The sequence below is a fragment of the Salvelinus fontinalis genome, chromosome 8 (genome assembly GCF_029448725.1).
Source record: "Salvelinus fontinalis isolate EN_2023a chromosome 8, ASM2944872v1, whole genome shotgun sequence".
NCBI classification, from domain to species: domain Eukaryota; kingdom Metazoa; phylum Chordata; class Actinopteri; order Salmoniformes; family Salmonidae; genus Salvelinus; species Salvelinus fontinalis.
In genome coordinates, this window is record NC_074672.1 from 42402806 (window position 1) to 42421387 (window position 18582).

The window sequence follows — 18582 nt, forward strand, 5'->3', positions numbered from 1 at the left end:
GAGCAGGTGTTCAGGCCCCGGTAATCAATACACGGGTGCATTGTTTTGTCCTTCTTCTCCACAAAGAAGAACCCTGCGCCAGCGGGGGAGGCAGGAGGATGGATACACCCTGCAGCCAGGGAGTTGTCAATGTACCTTTCCATCGCCTTGGTCTCCCGACCAGACAGGGATTAAAGCCGCCACCGAATGTGGTGTAGTGCCCGGGAGAAGGTCGTTAACGCAGTTCTAGGGCCGATGCAGAGGAAGTGATGTGGAACGGGCCTTGTTAAAAACCTCCTGGAGGTCATGGTAGTCAGCTGGAATGGTGGAGAGGTCCGAGGCTTTTCCCAAGCCCCCAGAATGATGTCCCAGGGCAGGCTGCTCCGACTTCAGGCAATGAGTGTGGCAGAGCAGGCCCCAACCCTTGAACCAACAGTCCAGTCAATAAGGGGATTGTGCCTCTGGAGCCATGAAAACCCCCAAACTACGGGTACCTGAGGAGATTCAATGAGCAGAAATTGCATGGACTATCCTGTGGTTACCTGACACTCGCAGGTTGATAGGAATCATATTGTGGGTGACTCTGCCAATAGAGCGCCCATCCAGCGCTCTGAAGTTCATGGGAATGGAGAGGGGTTGAAAGGGGATTCCCAGCTCCGACACCAGCGTAGTGTACATAAAACTCTCGTCCGGCCCCAGAGTCAATGAGTACACAGAGAGGACCGGTCACCCCACAGAAAGGATGGCATAGAGAGGGATACGAGTAATGGTAGATTGGAAATTCTCTGTATGGCCCACCAGCGTACCTATTGATGAGCCTGGTCTTTTAATGGACACGTAGAAATATAATGACCTGTAGTTCTACGATGCAGACAGATCTTGGTGTTCAGTCTGCGTAAACATTAGGCAGGAGACTCGGGTAACCTCAGATTCTCTCAGTTATGTAGATGCCGGGGATCTTTGGATGAGAGAGTGTGACTGGGAAAAGCTCTCCTCTCCCTCCTATGTTCCCGTAGCCACCAATCGATCCATATGGTCAAGGCTATGAGAGAGTTGAGATCCATGGGCAGCTTTCGTGCTGCGAGCTCGTCTTTAACCTCCTCCGATAATCCATGAAGGAACATGTCGAACAGGGATTCTGGGTTCCAGGCACTCTCGGCGATCAACTTGTGGTTATCGACCACAAAGTCTGCCTTACTGTGGGAGTCTTGACGTAGTAGGAGTAGCTTCTGTGCAGCCTCTCTCCTGGACAATGGATAATCGAACACCTTATTTACCTCTGCCATGAACTCCTCCAGACTGAAGCACACAGTGGATTGTTGCTCCCACACCGCCGTAGCCCAGACGAGAGCCCTCCTGGACATTAGCGTTATAAGGTATGCTAACTTCAAGAGGTCCGAGGGAAGAGAAGAGGGCTGCAGCTCAAAGATGAGGGAGCATTGGGAGAGAAACGCCCGACAAGTTCCTGAATCTCCAGCGTAGTGTTCCGGAGGAGGTAAGCAGGGTTCTCAGGAAGCCGGGTTGGGCTAGGGAGATGCGCTGCTGATAGCGGGGTTACTAAGAGGCTGGAAGGTTACTGTTGTGGCTGCCTAATAGACAATCCAAGGAATTGCTCCGGCAATGTATTGAAATTGAGGTCATGGCTTTCCTCCAAGATCTGGAATCCTTCCATAAGATTTTGAAGTAACTCATCGTGTCTTTCAATGGTGGCTCCTTGGGAGGAGCCGGGCGTTGCGGGAGCTGGTCCGAGTCAGCTGGGTCAGTTACGGACAGTTTGTACTAACACGACTCAGGATAAGACCCAGATGCAGACACAGGAGGCAGACATTTTGAATTTCAGATGTTTGTACAAAGCAAGGGGCAAATAGCAGGTCAAGGGCAGGCCGAGGTCAGTAATCCAATGCAGCGTCAATCGGGGACAGAACGGCAGGCTCACGGCAGGCAGAATGGTCAGAAACTATTGGAAAACGGGAAAACACGCTGTTAAGACTTGACAAGACAAGATGAACTGGCAGCAGACCAACAGAAAACGCAGGTATACAGTTGAAGTCAGAACTTTACATACACCTTAGCCAAATACATTTAAACTAAGTTTGTCACAATTCCTGACATTTAATCCTAGTAAAAATCCCCTGTTTTAGGTCAGTTAGGATCACCACTTTATTTTAAGAATGTGAAATGTCAGAATAATAGTAGAGAGAAGGATTTATTTCAACTTTTCTTTCTTTCATCACATTCCCAGTGGGTCAGAAGTTTACATAAACTCAATTCGAATTTGGTAGCATTGCCATTACATTGTTTAACTTGGTCAAACATTTCGGGTAGCCGTCCACAAGCTTCCCACAATAAGTTGGGTGAATTTTGGCCCATTTCTCCTGACAGAGCTGGTGTAACTGAATCAGGTTTGTAGGCCTCCTTGCTCGCACACGCTTTTTCTGTTCTTCCCACACATTTTCTATGGGATTGAGGTCAGGGCTTTGTGATGGCCACTCCAATACCTTGACTTTGTTGTCCTTAATCCATTTTGCCACAACTTTGGAAGTATGCTTGGGGTCATTGTCCATTTGGAAGACCCATTTGCGACCGAGCTTTAACTTCCTGACTGATGTTTTGAGATGTTGCTTCAATATATCCACATAATTTTCCTCCCTCATGATGTCATCTATTTTGTGAAGTGCACCAGTCCCTCCTGCAGCAAAGCACCCCCACAACATGATGCTGCCACCCCCATGCTTCACGTTTGGGATGGTGTTCTTCGGCTTGCAAGCCTCCCCCTTTTTCCTCCAAACATAACGATGGTCATTATGGCTAAACAGTTATATTTTTGTTTCATCAGACCAGAGGACATTTCTCCAAAAATTACAATATTTGTCCCCATGTGCAGTTGCAAACCGTAATCTGGCTTTTTTATGGTGTTCTTGGAGCAGTGGCTTCTTCCTTGCTGAGTGGCCTTTCAGGTTATGTTGATACAGGACTTGTTTTACTGTGGAAATAGATACTTTTGTACCTGTTTCCTCCAGCATGTTCACAAGGTCCTTTGCTGTTGTTCTGGGATTGACTTGCACTTTTCGCACCAAAGTATGTTAATCTCTAGGAGACAGAACTCGTCTCCTTCCTGAGCGGTATGACAGCTGCGTGGTCCGATTTTTTATTTTTATTTTTTTATTTATCCTTTATTTTACCAGGTAAATTGACTGAGAACACAGTTACAGGGGAGAGGAGGGGGATGAATGAGCCAATTGTAAACTGGGGATTATTAGGTGACCATGATGGTTTGAGGGCCAGATTGGGAATTTAGCCAAGACACCGGGGTTAACACCCCTACTCTTACGATAAGTGCCATGGGATCTTTAATGACCTCAGAGAGTCAGGACACCCGTTTAACGTCCCATCCGAAAGACGGCACCCTACATAGGGCACTGTCCTAGTAAGCACTGGGAGAGAAACGCCCGACAAGTTCCTGAATCTCCAGCGTAGTGCTCCGGAGGAGGTAAGCAGGGTTTTCGGGAAGCCGGGATGGGCTGGCTGTCCTAGTCCGATGGTGTTTATACTTGCGTACAATTGTTTGTACAGATGAACGTGGTACCTTCAGGCGTTTGGAGATTTCTCCCAAGGATGAACCAGACTTGTGGAGGTCTACAGTTTTTTTCTGAGGTCTTGGCTTTTTCTGGAATTTTCCAAGCTAAAGGCACAGTTAACTTTGTGTATATAAACTTCTGACCCACTGGAATTGTTATATAGTGAATTATAAGAGAAATAATCTGTCCGCAAAGAATTGTTGAAAAAATGTCTTGTGTCATGCACAAAGTAGATGCCCTAAACGACTTGCCAAAACTATAGTTTGTTAACAAGAAATTTGTGGAGTGTTTGAAAAACAAGTTTTAATGACTCCAACCTAAGTGTATGTAAACTTCCGACTTTAACTGTTAGTACAGAGGGGATAATGGGGGAAAATGGGAGACACCTGGTGGGGGGTGGAGACCATCACAAGACCTGGTGAAACAGATCAGGGTGTGACACACATTTAAAACTTTAAGTAATATGTTTGTGCTACAGTATATCATTTTCCACTCAAAGCAATCATTCCTTCTTGTGCGGTTGGTTGAAGAATGGGTAGCTGTAGGTGGGGATGTATAAAGAGATCCATCACGGCCAACAACAGAATTCATAAACAAGCCCTCGACCCCTCTTCTTCCAATCCCGAGAGACCTGGTTAATTCTATGACATGCTTGGAGCGTTGGATTCTCTACTCTGACAGACCAAATGCATGTGTGTATCAGCAGTGTTTGTCAAGGTTTCCTTTGATTAGTGTATGAAGCTCTTTTCAGAGGGGGATGGTGACTCAGAAGGTACTCAGAGAAGTGAAGATGTTGTCCTGCGCACCCTCGCCCTCCTGCTCCCCCTCGCTCTCCTACTCTTCCTCGCTCTCCTACTCGTCCTCTCTCTCCTTGTCACAAGGACCCTGCGAGATTTTCACAAAGTCATAGCATGATCACAGCTCCATCGACGTCTATATGTTTTGTACTAGCTGTATAATGAGTGGCAATAGGCTGTATGAGACATGGATGTCTATATGCTTTGTACTAGCTGTATAAAGAGTGGCAATAGGCTGTATGAGACATGGATGTCTATATGCTTTGTACTAGCTGTATAATGAGTGGCAATAGGCTGTATGAGACATGGATGTCTATATGCTTTGTACTAGCTGTATAAAGAGTGGCAATAGGCTGTATGAGACATGGATGTCTATATGCTTTGTACTAGCTGTATAATGAGTGGCAATAGGCTGTATGAGACATGGATGTCTATATGCTTTGTACTAGCTGTATAATGAGTGGCAATAGGCTGTATGAGACATGGATGTCTATATGCTTTGTAGTAGCTGTATAAAGAGTGGCATTAGGCTGTATGAGAGTTACGAGTCGTTACTTCAGTCCACCTCCATGCATTATGTGTCCAGCAGCTTACTGAAAGTGCTGTTTATGAGAGTGTGTTGCTGTCCTGTGTGAGTACTGGAAATGCTGTTTATGAGAGTCTGCTCCTGTGTCTCCTCCGCACTGTGCTGCACAGTCTCACAGCTAGTACAGGAGACTTGGGGATGAATTAGAAGTTCAGCCACGTTCCCCGAACGTCAAATTTCAAGGTTGCTCCAAACGTCAAATTTCAACGTTGCTCCAAACGTCAAATTTCAAGGTTGTTTTTGCTACTCCTGCTGCTTTGTATCGTTCCCTTTCTCCAAAATTCTAATTTAGAAGTTACAGGTTGAGGACTCATTCTGATTGGTTAAGGTAAGGGTTAAGGTTTGGGATAGGGTTAAAACATGAAGTGTAGGGACTCATTCTGAATGGTTAAGGTAAGGGTTAAGGTTTGGGATAGGGTTAAAACATGAAGTGTAGGGACTCATTCTGATTGGTTAAGGTAAGGGTTAAGGTTTGGGATAGGGTTAAAACATTAAGTTTAGGGACTCATTCTGATTGGTTAAGGTAAGGGTTAAGGTTTGGGATAGGGTTAAATCATTAAGTTTAGGGACTCATTCTGATTGGTTAAGGTAAGGGTTAAGGTTTGGGATAGGGTTAAAACATGAAGTGTAGGGACTCATTCTGAATGGTTAAAGTAAGGGTTAAGGTTTGGGATAGGGTTAAAACATGAAGTGTAGGGACTCATTCTGATTGGTTAAGGTAAGGGTTAAGGTTTGGGATAGGGTTAAAACATTAAGTTTAGGGACTCATTCTGATTGGTTAAGGTAAGGGTTAAGGTTTGGGATAGGGTTAAATCATTAAGTTTAGGGACTCATTCTGATTGGTTAAGGTAAGGGTTAAGGTTTGGGATAGGGTTAAAACATGAAGTGTAGGGACTCATTCTGAATGGTTAAGGTAAGGGTTAAGGTTTGGGATAGGGTTAAAACATGAAGTGTAGGGACTCATTCTGATTGGTTAAGGTAAGGGTTAAGGTTTGGGATAGGGTTAAAACATGAAGTGTAGGGACTCATTCTGAATGGTTAAGGTAAGGGTTAAGGTTTGGGATAGGGTTAAAACATGAAGTGTAGGGACTCATTCTGATTGGTTAAGGTAAGGGTTAAGGTTTGGGATAGGGTTAAATCATTAAGTTTAGGGACTCATTCTGATTGGTTAAGGTAAGGGTTAAGGTTTGGGATAGGGTTAAAACATGAAGTGTAGGGACTCATTCTGAATGGTTAAGGTAAGGGTTAAGGTTTGGGATAGGGTTAAAACATGAAGTGTAGGGACTCATTCTGATTGGTTAAGGTAAGGGTTAAGGTTTGGGATAGGGTTAAAACATGAAGTGTAGGGACTCATTCTGAATGGTTAAGGTAAGGGTTAAGGTTTGGGATAGGGTTAAAACAAAAAATGAAAACCACATGACTATCTATCACAGTGCCATCCGTTTTGTCACCAAAGGCCCATATACTACCCACCACTGCGACCTGTATGCTCTCGTTGGCTGGCCCTCGCTTCATATTCATCACCAAACCCACTGGCTCCAGGTCTTTGCTAGTCAATGCCCCGCCTTATCTCAACTCACTGGTCACCATAGCAGCATGCTCTTTCTCCATTCAATTGTTGTCTCTTTCATGTCTTATGAATCTGTAACAGATCACCACGCTGGAAGTCAATATATTTGATGGCTAGGGTTTGGGCAAGCTGGGCAATGCATTTGGCTCTGTGGTTGGTTGATGAGTCCTTGGGGGTCGCTGGTTTGTTGCGTGTTCTTATGTGTTCCAATATACATCTGCATTAGTGTCAGATAATGAGCATATGTATTTATTAATTGTATATTTCATAGATGTGATTGCCTTCCTTCCATACCCACTCTGTTGCAGCTTCTGATACTGATTCCATAACAACTATATTTTTGGGATTCTGACTCCATATCAACAGTATTTCTCTGATTCTGACTCCATATCAACTATATTTCTCTGATTCTGACTCCATATCAACAGTATTTCTCTGATTCTGACTCCATATCAACTGTATTTCTCTGATTCTGACTCCATATCAACTATATTTCTCTGATTCTGACTCCATATCAACTATATTTCTCTGATTCTGACTCCATATCAACAGTATTTCTCTGATACTGACTCCATATCAACTATATTTCTCTGATACTGACTCCATATCAACTGAATTTCTCTCGCTCTTTCTCTCAGAGAAGTTTCAGAGTTCTATTTCATTTCAGGGTGAGTGGGAGAGAGCGTGTGGGGAGTGAGGATGATAGACAAGGGAGATAACGAAGTGTGTTGTGTCAGCGATCAGTCTCATAAGTTATTCTCCCACTGCTTCGCACCACTCTGCCCTGCCTCAGAGAAGAGGATCATCGCAGTGACAATGATCTGACATCTACCCTCTGCCTGAGCTTCCTAATGCATACTACATTCTTCTCTGCTGTGGGGAATGTTCTGAGAGAGAGAGAGAGAGAGAGAGAGAGAGAGAGAGAGAGAGAGAGAGAGAGAGAGAGAGAGAGAGAGAGAGAGAGAGAGAGAGAGAGAGAGAGAGAGAGAGAGAGAGAGAGAGAGAGAGAGAGAGAGAGAGAGAGAGAGAGAGAGAACAGGAAAGAGAGAAGTATGTCTACCTTCGTCTACAGTGACGTTTCCTCTGAAGAAGGAGGAACGTGATTAATGATCTCTGGCTCAAAGGTCTGAGGTTTCCTATACCCCCCTCCTCTGGGCAGCGCTTCCAGAACTCACCTGTGAATTTAGATCATATATCAGCCAATATTTATACGTGAGATAGAGAGGGAAACAAGAGCTTCTTAATATGATCTCTCCTCTACCATACTATGTAAATCCTCTGGAGAGCACAACACTAACTTGAAATCTCCATATTCGCACGACATTTTGTGTGAATATCCCATTGACTACAATGCCTGATTTACGTGAAAATCTGAGTTAAACACACACAGGATTTGTCCCTAAGTACATTGATTAACAGGCAGTTAAGTTTGAGTACGTATAATCTTGGGAACCCAGAACCAAATCTTGCATGAATGCTGGCGTCACCAGCATTATCTTAGGCAGTTTAAAGGACAAGTGGCACGTAGGAGTGTCACGTCCGTTGAAAGAAGTGGACCAAAGCGCAGCGTGGTGAGCGTACATATTCCTTTTTATTTTGAATGACGCCGACAAAAACAAAACAACCGTGAAGCTTAAGGGCCATGTGCCACAAACAAAGACAACTTCCCACACTGAAAGGAGGGAAAAAGAGCTACCTAAGTATGGTTCCCAATCAGAGACAACGATAGACAGCTGTCCCTGATTGAGAACCATACACGGCCAAAACATAGAAATACAAAATCATAGAAAAACAAAAACATAGAATGCCCACCCCAAATCACACCCTGACCAAACCAAATAGAGACATAAAAAGGCTCTCAAAGGTCAGGGCGTGACAAGGAGACTGATACCACCTGAGAGAGACTAGAGAGACTAGAGCAGGGCTATTCTATTCCCTTCCTGGAGGGCCAAAACATGTCTGTTTTTTTTGCTTCTACATATTAGTTAATTCTCCTCTGGTGTCCCAGGTCTGAATTTGTCCCTGATTAGAAGGAGAGGATGAAAAGCAGAAGTGTTTCGGCCCTTCAGGATAAGAATTGAACAGCCTTGGACTAGAGTATATAGGCCTACATAGAGTCTGTATACATTGGACTAGAGTATATAGGCCTACATAGAGTCTGTATACATTGGACTAGAGTATATAGGCCTACATAGAGTCTGAATACATTGGACTAGAGTATATAGGCCTACATAGAGTCTGTATACATTGGACTAGAGTATATAGGCCTACATAGAGTCTGTATACATTGGACTAGAGTATATAGGCCTACATAGAGTCTGTATACATTGGACGAGAGTATATAGGCCTACATAGAGTCTGTATACATTGGACGAGAGTATATAGGCCTACATAGAGTCTGTATACATTGGACGAGAGTATATAGGCCTACATAGAGTCTGTATACATTGGACTAGAGTATATAGGCCTACATAGAGTCTGTATACATTGGACTAGAGTATATAGGCCTACATAGAGTCTGTATACATTGGACGAGAGTATATAGGCCTACATAGAGTCTGTATACATTGGACTAGAGTATATAGGCCTACATAGAGTCTGTATACATTGGACTAGAGTATATAGGCCTACATAGAGTCTGTATACATTGGACTAGAGTATATAGGCCTACATAGAGTCTGTATACATTGGACTAGAGTATATAGGCCTACATAGAGTCTGTATACACTCAAAAAGAGTGGATTGGAATGGATTTATCCACGCATTTGTTCAGTTTAACAGGTCCTTATACGGTCCCTTAAAAAAATGTAGGAGAGCCTCACACTCTAGGAGCTCAGATGCAAAAATATTTATGTCCAACGTTTCGACAGACAAGCTGTCTTCATCAGGGTATAATGACAAACACTGCAGGATGACTCATTTATATAGTGTCAAAAGACACACACAGGCGTCTGTAATCATGGCCAGGTGTGGCCTGATATCATTGGTTAATTCTCACATATTAAAATAGCATACAAAAAACCTAAATGGATATCGTACGATCATACATACAATTTGGCTCCGTAAGCCTGTCACAATCCGGTCCCTGTCACAACACACGCAGCATCAAGACTTGTATCTAAACAATCATCTGGCCCCATAGGTCAAAGGTTGATCCATGGACTAGCTGTTTTTTGATTGATTATCACAATTCAGAAATATCTAGTGAGAAAAAGGACAGAGCAATATCGCATCATGTTTTTTATAAATGTTAAGTGTGTTGAATTCGCTTTTTGCCTTTTCTTCACAGTTAAAAACAGCCTTCCTATTGAATACCAAATTTGTTCCATTTATTTGAACTGTGTTGAGAATGTAGATTTTGTGCCGTGTTCTTTTTGTGACACCGAGGAAATCCAATAAACAAAGCTGAAGCTGAAGCTCAATCATGGAGAGGAGACACCTTGAAGAAGATTAATCTCAACTGCTTTCTCTCATCACTTCCTTTGTATTGCTCTCATGTTCCTCTCATCACAACTTCCCTCACTTTGATTCTTTCTCATTTTTGACGTTCCCCTGATTAATTTAGATAAACGTAATCATATCATGTTTATATATTATGCACGCACACACGCACGCACACATGCACACAGGCGCACACAGGCGCACACACGCGCACACGCGCACACACGCGCACACACGCGCACACACACGCACACACACACACACACACACACACACACACACACACACACACACACACACACACACACACACACACACACACACACACACACACACACACACACACACACACACACACACACACACACACACAGGTTGGCTGCTATTGACAAGGTGACAAGGTAGCACTGGCTCGGCTTTGGCTCAGCACTGGCTCAGCATTGGCTCAGCACTGGCTCAGCATTGGCTCAGCACCTGCTCAGCACTGGCTCGGCTTTTGCTCAGCACTGGCTCAGCACTGGCTCAGCTTTGGCTCAGCATTGGCTCATCTCCTGCTCAGCACTGGCTCGGCTTTGGCTCAGCACTGACTCAGCACTGGCTCAGCACTGGCTCAGCATTGGTTCAGCACTGGCTCAGCACTGGTTCAGCACTGGCTCAGCTTTGACTCAGCACTGGCTTAGCACTGGCTCAGCACTGGCTCAGCACTGGTTCAGGACTGGCTTAGCACTGGCTCAGCACTGGCTCAGCATTGGTTCAGCACTGGCTCAGCACTGGCTCAGCATTGGCTCAGCACAGACTCAGCATTGGCTCAGCACTGGCTCAGCACTGGCTCAGCATTGGCTCAGCACTGACTCAGCATTGGCTCAGCACTGGCTCAGCACTGGCTCAGCACTGGCTCAGCACTGACTCAGCACTGGCTCAGCACTGGCTCAGCATTGGCTCAGCACTGACTCAGCATTGGCTCAGCACTGGCTCAGCACTGGCTCAGCACTGGCTCAGCACTGGCTCAGCACTGACTCAGCACTGGCTCAGCACTGGCTCAGCATTGGCTCAGCACTGACTCAGCATTGGCTCAGCACTGGCTCAGCACTGGCTCAGCACTGGCTCAGCACTGGCTCAGCTTTGACTCAGCACTGGCTCAGCTTTGGCTCAGCACTGGCTCAGCACTGGCTCAGCACTGGCTCAGCACTGGCTCAGCTTTGACTCAGCATTGGCTCAGCACTGACTCAGCACTGGCTCAGCACTGGCTCAGCACTGGCTCAGCACTGGCTCAGCACTGACTCAGCATTGGCTCAGCACTGGCTCAGCTTTGACTCAGCTTTGACTCAGCATTGGCTCAGCTTTGCACCGATCTGAACGTTAGCAGTCTATCACATACAGAACCATTAAAACTAAGTGTTACCATATTCCGCTTGGTCTCTGTCAACAGGGTCAGGTTGTTATTTTGACCAAAAGGAGGCTTTCCCAGCTGAGTGCTGCAGATCAGTGTAGTGGAGTCCATTCAGTGCATGCAACCAGCAAATGTCACATTTTCAGCCACACTGTAAAAATATAAATCTAAAATGTTTTAGGATCCCAGCTTCTGTAACCAACAACCACAACCTCTTTTAAAATGCCTGCTCTATATTTGATGATAACGGCTTGGTTGAGAGAGGCTGTGTTGGAAAGCTTATGAGGCTCCTGTGTTTTTTCCTGTTCTGTCTCTTTCTGATTACGATGGGAGTTTTCACAGGTTTAGCACTGTGTCTTCATCATCACACGAGGCACCTGTCAAGCACTGGGAGCTGCCCTATAACTACAAATAATCTCAATTGGCATCAAGGGATTTTGAATAAGAATGAACACATTTGCATAATGTAAATGTTAGCCAGGATAACACTGTGAGATGAAAGGAGAAACCCTTTAAACAAACAAGGGAACAGGGAACAATGTTTAGAGACTGGCGGATTATCAAATCAACAATATACAATAATGAATCGGTATAGTGTAAGAGATGGGTTCTATTGTTTAATGAAGCGTGATGTTACGTTTCGGTGTGTGTGTCGTGTTGATTACGCGACTAATTATTCGACTGTATTAATAAAAGTGGTATCTACCATGCTGCGACAAAAGTAAGCAGAGACATCGGTTGGTCCGTATAGGTGGGCTGCTTGTCTCACCTATCTTCAGACGTCTCCAGGGATATCTGAGCCCCTTTATGTGGCTTTCCACTAAGCCTCCGCCATTAAACCCCCTAGTGAAAGAAAAGGGAAGAAAGTAAGGAATGCCCTCCTTGGCTTGCCAACTTGACTCTTCCAGTCCACTGCCTGGGCATGCCTCTGTTGCTTTGCCAAAGTCTGGAATAATGAGAATGACAGGAGCTCCGTACAAAAAATCTGTGGGAAAGCTGGTTTGAGCCCCAATGTTTCTTTTAAAAACAATTTTGCAGAGCAAATTCCCCAGAGCTAAAACTAGTTGCCCCTGTGTTAGTTTGACAGCCCCGAGTGATTGGATAATAACCTGGGGTTTATACGCTTCATATCACTCAGTACTTTATTTCTCTTTTCCTTCTGTGTGTTGAGAGCATTTTCTGCCTGGCTGCTCCGGGTTCCCGGCACCAGAGAAAGTCTGGTCCAGAGGAAGAGGACGCTCACTCAGCAACCATGAATCCAGTCCACTTTAGAAAAAACCCCCACTGACGACAGAGAGAGCAATGGGGAGAGAAAAGCATAGAACAAAACCAATGATGCCATTTGTAGAGTAAGTAAATGGAAAACAGTATTGCTTTTAGCACTGTCATTGGGTAAACAAACATTACCTGGCTGTGACCTTTTATCTCTGGTCTGTGGGACAAGATGAAAGACATACTTAACTGTGATATGACAAGATGAGCTTGCCTTTCAATCTGATTGGTTAGCATCCACACGCTATATCCTTTTAGTTTTACACATGAATTCCCTTATATGCTTACCGCCCGGTGAAAAGAGAATTGCATTACTTATCAGTACATTGTGCTCCCTACTGTGACTGGTGTACATTACCATCAACACAAAACATAGCACCTACCTTTCACCTACTTTTCTATGGGTGATATCTATGATCTTCTACACATGTGTCTTAGATGAAGCATGATACTTTTCTATATTTATATTTTATATTCATTCCTTAACTCTTGCGGTCATCTGATAGCTATTCACTGCATCGTTCATGGCTAGAGAGAGTTAGGGAGATTTACAGGAATAGACATTCCGTTGGATTTCAGCTTCAGAACAACATCACCGTAACCTGGCTGTAGTGAATCATTATGTCTGCCTTGTAGACTACAAGTTATTCCTTCTGGACTCCGCCTGCCAGGCAGGAATCCTGTAAGCTCCTCTCCCTCCCTCAACGGGAGTAGCCAAGCGGGTGACAGAGCAGAAAAGAGAGGAGATTATGATTCCTGTTGCATGATTTCATGAGAAGAGAAGGCTGTTCATGGAGGTGACCTCTACCCACTGGGCACAGATCTAGGTTTCAACATCTAGATATGATTTAAATTTGGTTGAGTTGTCAACTAACGTGAATTCAATATGAAATCAACCAAACAAATGTCACCATATCATTGGATCTAGGTTAAAAGTTACGAAATAAAAAAATACAAAATTCCCTTATTTTGATGGCTTTTTGCAAATCCTAATCAGTTTTCCACGTAGATTTAACGTCATCACATTTTTATTTTATTTTTTATGATTTGGAAATGACGTTGATTCAAGTTTTTGCCCAATGGGTACCCGGGTGGCCATGCCTGCTGTTTTAATCCACATGTTTCTATTTGTGCAATCACCCCAACACACACTGTAGGTCAAGTCCTGCCTTTCAGCAGAGTCACGATTAGAGGCTGGAGGTTGTGGTGTGGCTGTGGTGTTTGCAGACACCTAGCAAACAGAATACATCAGAACCCTCTGGGTAAAGAGAGAATGGCAGAGCATTAATGGTTTACTTGAGCCCTAACAAGGTCCTGCGGGAGGGAACAGAGAGAGGACAGGTAGAGAGAGAGAGAGCAGAGAGAGGACAGGCAGAGAGAGAGAGAGAGAGAGAGAGAGAGAGAGAGAGAGAGAGAGAGAGAGAGAGAGAGAGAGAGAGAGAGAGAGAGAGAGAGAGAGAGAGAGAGAGAGAGAGAGAGAGAGAGAGAGAGAGAGAGAGAGAGAGAGAGAGAGAGAGAGAGAGAGAGAGAGAGAGAGAGAGAGGTGGAGAGGAAGAAGGAATTGGGTGAGCACATATGGGTGAAATGGTATGGTCATTAAGCTGCATCATGATTGGACCCTCAGAAAGCTATCTTAAGTTGGGCTTCTGTGCAAATTGCAGTTGCTGTTGGAAAAACGCTATACAAGCTGTCACTTGGCTTCTGCAGTGGGAATGTCTGAGACATGTATATGTTTTTCCACTCTCTATACAGTATGTTACATTTATAGTGGGAGTTGCCCTATATGTACAAAAGTATGTGGACACCCCTTCAAATGAGTGGACTCGGCTATTTCAGCCACACCAGTCGCTGGCAGGTGTATAAAATCGAGCACACATGCAATCTCCATAGACAAACACTGCCAGTAGAACAGCCTTACTGAAGAGCTCAGTGACTTTCAATGTGTCACCGTCATAGGATGCTACAAGTCAGTTAATCTAATTCATAGAACGGGACCGCCGGGGGCTGAAGGGCGTAAAAATAGTCTGTCCTCGTTTGCAACACTCTCTATCGAGTTCCGAACTGCCTGTGGAAGCAACGTCAGCACAATAACTGTTAACCGAGAGCTTCATGAAAATGGGTTTCCATGGCCGAGCAGCAGCACACAAGCATAAGATCACCAGCTGGAGTGGTGTAAAGCTCGCCGCCATTGGACTCTGGAGCAGTGGAAACACGTTCTCTGGAGTGATGAATCCCCATTGGACTCTGGAGCAGTGGAAACACGTTCTCTGGAGAGATGAATCCCCATTGGACTCTGGAGCAGTGGAAACACGTTCTCTGGAGTGATGAACCACGCTTCACAATCTGATAGTCTGACGGACGAATCTGGGTTTGGCGGGTGCCAGTAGAACGCTACCTGCCTGAATGCATAACGCCAAGGAGTAATGGTCTGGGGCTGTTTTTCGTGGTTCGGGCTAGACCCCTTGGTTCCAGTGAAGGGAAATCTTAACATTACAGCATACAGTGACATTCTAGACAATTCTATGCTTGTCACGTTCCTGACCTGTTTTCCTTGTTTTTGTATGTGTTTAGTTGGTCAGGGCGTGGGCATTCTATGTTATGTGTTTCTATGTTGGGTTAAATGTGTTGCCTGATATGGTTCTCAATTAGAGGCAGGTGTTTGACGTTTCCTCTGATTGAGAACCATAATTAAGGTAGGCCGTTCTCACTGTTTGTTTGTGGGTGATTGTTGCTGTGTCTGTGTCTGTGCACCACACGGTACTGTCTCGTTCGTTCACGTCGTTTATTTGTTTTGTATTTTGTCAGTGTTCTGTTTTGGTTGGATCTTCATTAAATTTCATTATGTATTCAGCACCCGCTGCGCATTGGTCCGCTCAATCACCTATAGACGATCGTTACAATGCTTCCAAATTTGTGGCAACAGTTTGGGAAGCCCTTTCCTGTTTCAGCATGACAGTGACCCCATGCACAAAGCGAGGTCCTACAGAAATGGTTTGTCAAGATCGATGTGGAAGAACTTGACTGGCCTGCACACTCGAGCTCACTAATGCGCTTGTGGCTGAATGGAAGCATGTCCCTGAGCCTTCTCAGAAGAGTGGAGGCTGTTATAGCAGCAAAGGGGGACCAACTCCATATTATTGCCCATGATTTTTGAATGAGATGTTCGATGAGCAGGTGTCAACATAATTTTGGTCATGTAGCGTACCGTGACTGACAGTATAGTGACTCAGACAGAATGGTATAGGATAGACTAGCGAAACAAGGAAAGCACTTTTTTCAATCCTCGAGAGAAAATTTACACAATGCCTTAAAAACAGCTAATTACAGTTTCTTTCTTCCTCACACAGAGGTAGTTATGTCAGAGTTGAGGACTTTCAACAACACACACAATACTGTACAATGGGCTGGGTGGATGAAGAACAGACTGGGCTAGGTGGATGAAGGACAGACTGGGCTAGGTGGATGAAGGGAACACTGGGCTAGGTGGATGAAGGGAACACTGGGCTAGGTGGATGAAGGACAGACTGGGCTAGGTGGATGAATACCAGACTGGGCTAGGTGGATGAAGGACAGACTGGGCTAGGTGGATGAAGGACAGACTGGACTAGGTGGATGAAGGACAGACTGGGCTAGGTGGATGAAGGACAGACTGGACTAGGTGGATGAAGGACAGACTGGACTAGGTGGATGAAGGACAGACTGGGCTAGGTGGATGAAGGACAGACTGGGCTAGCTGGATGAAGAACAGACTCTTATCTCAGCTTGTCCCATGACCCCAGTGATTGACAGCTCCTTTATAAGGCAGAGGTGATAATCCCCAAGGGTACACTTTAGAAAGGTCAGACACATCTGTGCTAAATGGTGCGTGTGCTTTGGTGTGTCTTTGTGTGTGTGTGTATTTATGTGTCTGTTTGTGTGTGTGTGTTTGTATGTATGTGTGTGTCTGGAAGATCATGAACAAACGATCGAGCCAAATGATATAACAATATTCACTCTTTAATTCACATATAGCAGAGCCATCCATACAGAATAGAACTGATATCAGAACCATCTACACAGAATAGAACTGACATAGAGCAGAACCATCTATACAGTATAGAACTGATAGCAGAACCATCTATATAGTATAGAACTGACATAGAGCAGAACCATCTATACAGTATAGAACTGATAGCAGAACCATCTATACAGAATAGAGCTGACATATAGTAGAACCATCTATGCAGTATAGAACTGACAGAAGAACCATCTATACAGAATAGAACTGACATAGAGCAGAACCATCTATACAGTATAGAACTGACATAGAGTAGAACCATCTATACAGTATAGAACTGATATATAGCAGAACCATCTATACAGTATAGAACTGACATATAGTAGAACCATCTATACAGTATAGAACTGATAGCAGAACCATCTATACAGTATAGAACTGATAGCAGAACCATCTATACAGAATAGAACTGACATAGAGCAGAACCATCTATACAGAATAGAACTGACATAGAGCAGAACCATCTATACAGAATAGAACTGATAGCAGAACCATCTATACAGAATAGAACTGATAGCAGAGCCATCTATACAGAATAGAGCTGACATAGAGCAGAACCATCTATACAGAATAGAACTGACATAGAGCAGAACCATCTATACAGAATAGAACTGACATAGAGCAGAACCATCTATGCAGTATAGAACTGATAGCAGAACCATCTATATAGTATAGAACTGACATGTAGCAGAACCATCTATACAGTATAGAACTGATAGCAGAGCCATCTATACAGAATAGAACTGACATGTAGCAGAACCATCTATACAGAATAGAGCTGACATAGAGCAGAACCATCTATGCAGAATAGAGCTGACATAGAGCAGAACCATCTATACAGTATAGAACTGACATAGAGCAGAACCATCTATACAGTATAGAACTGACATAGAGCAGAACCATCTATACAGTATAGAACTGACATAGAGCAGAACCATCTATACAGAATAGAGCTGACATAGAGCAGAACCATCTATACAGTATAGAACTGATAGCAGAACCATCTATACAGTATAGAACTGATAGCAGAACCATCTATACAGAATAGAACTGACATAGAGCAGAACCATCTATACAGAATAGAGCTGACATAGAGCAGAACCATCTATGCAGTATAGAACTGATATCAGAACCATCTATACAGTATAGAACTGATAGCAGAGCCATCTATACAGAATAGAACTGACATGTAGCAGAACCATCTATATAGTATAGAACTGACATGTAGCAGAACCATCTATATAGTATAGAACTGACATATAGCAGAACCATCTATGCAGTATAGAACTGATAGCAGAACCATCTATACAGTATAGAACTGATAGCAGAACCATCTATACAGTATAGAACTGACATGTAGCAGAACCATCTATACAGAATAGAACTGACATATAGCAGAACCATCTATACAGTATAGAACTGATAGCAGAACCATCTATACAGAATAGAACTGACATAGAGCAGAACCATCTATACAGAATAGAGCTGACATAGAGCAGAACCATCTATACAGAATAGAGCTGACATAGAGCAGAACCATCTATACAGAATAGAGCTGACATAGAGCAGAACCATCTATGCAGTATAGAACTGATAGCAGAGCCATCTATACAGAATAGAACTGACATGTAGCAGAACCATCTATACAGAATAGAGCTGACATAGAGCAGAACCATCTATGCAGTATAGAACTGATAGCAGAGCCATCTATACAGAATAGAACTGATAGTAGAACCATCTATACAGTATAGAACTGACATAGAGCAGAACCATCTACACAGTATAGAACTGACATAGAGCAGAACCATCTATATAGTATAGAACTGACATAGAGCAGAACCATCTACACAGTATAGAACTGATAGCAGAGCCATCTACACAGTATAGAACTGACATAGAGCAGAACCATCTA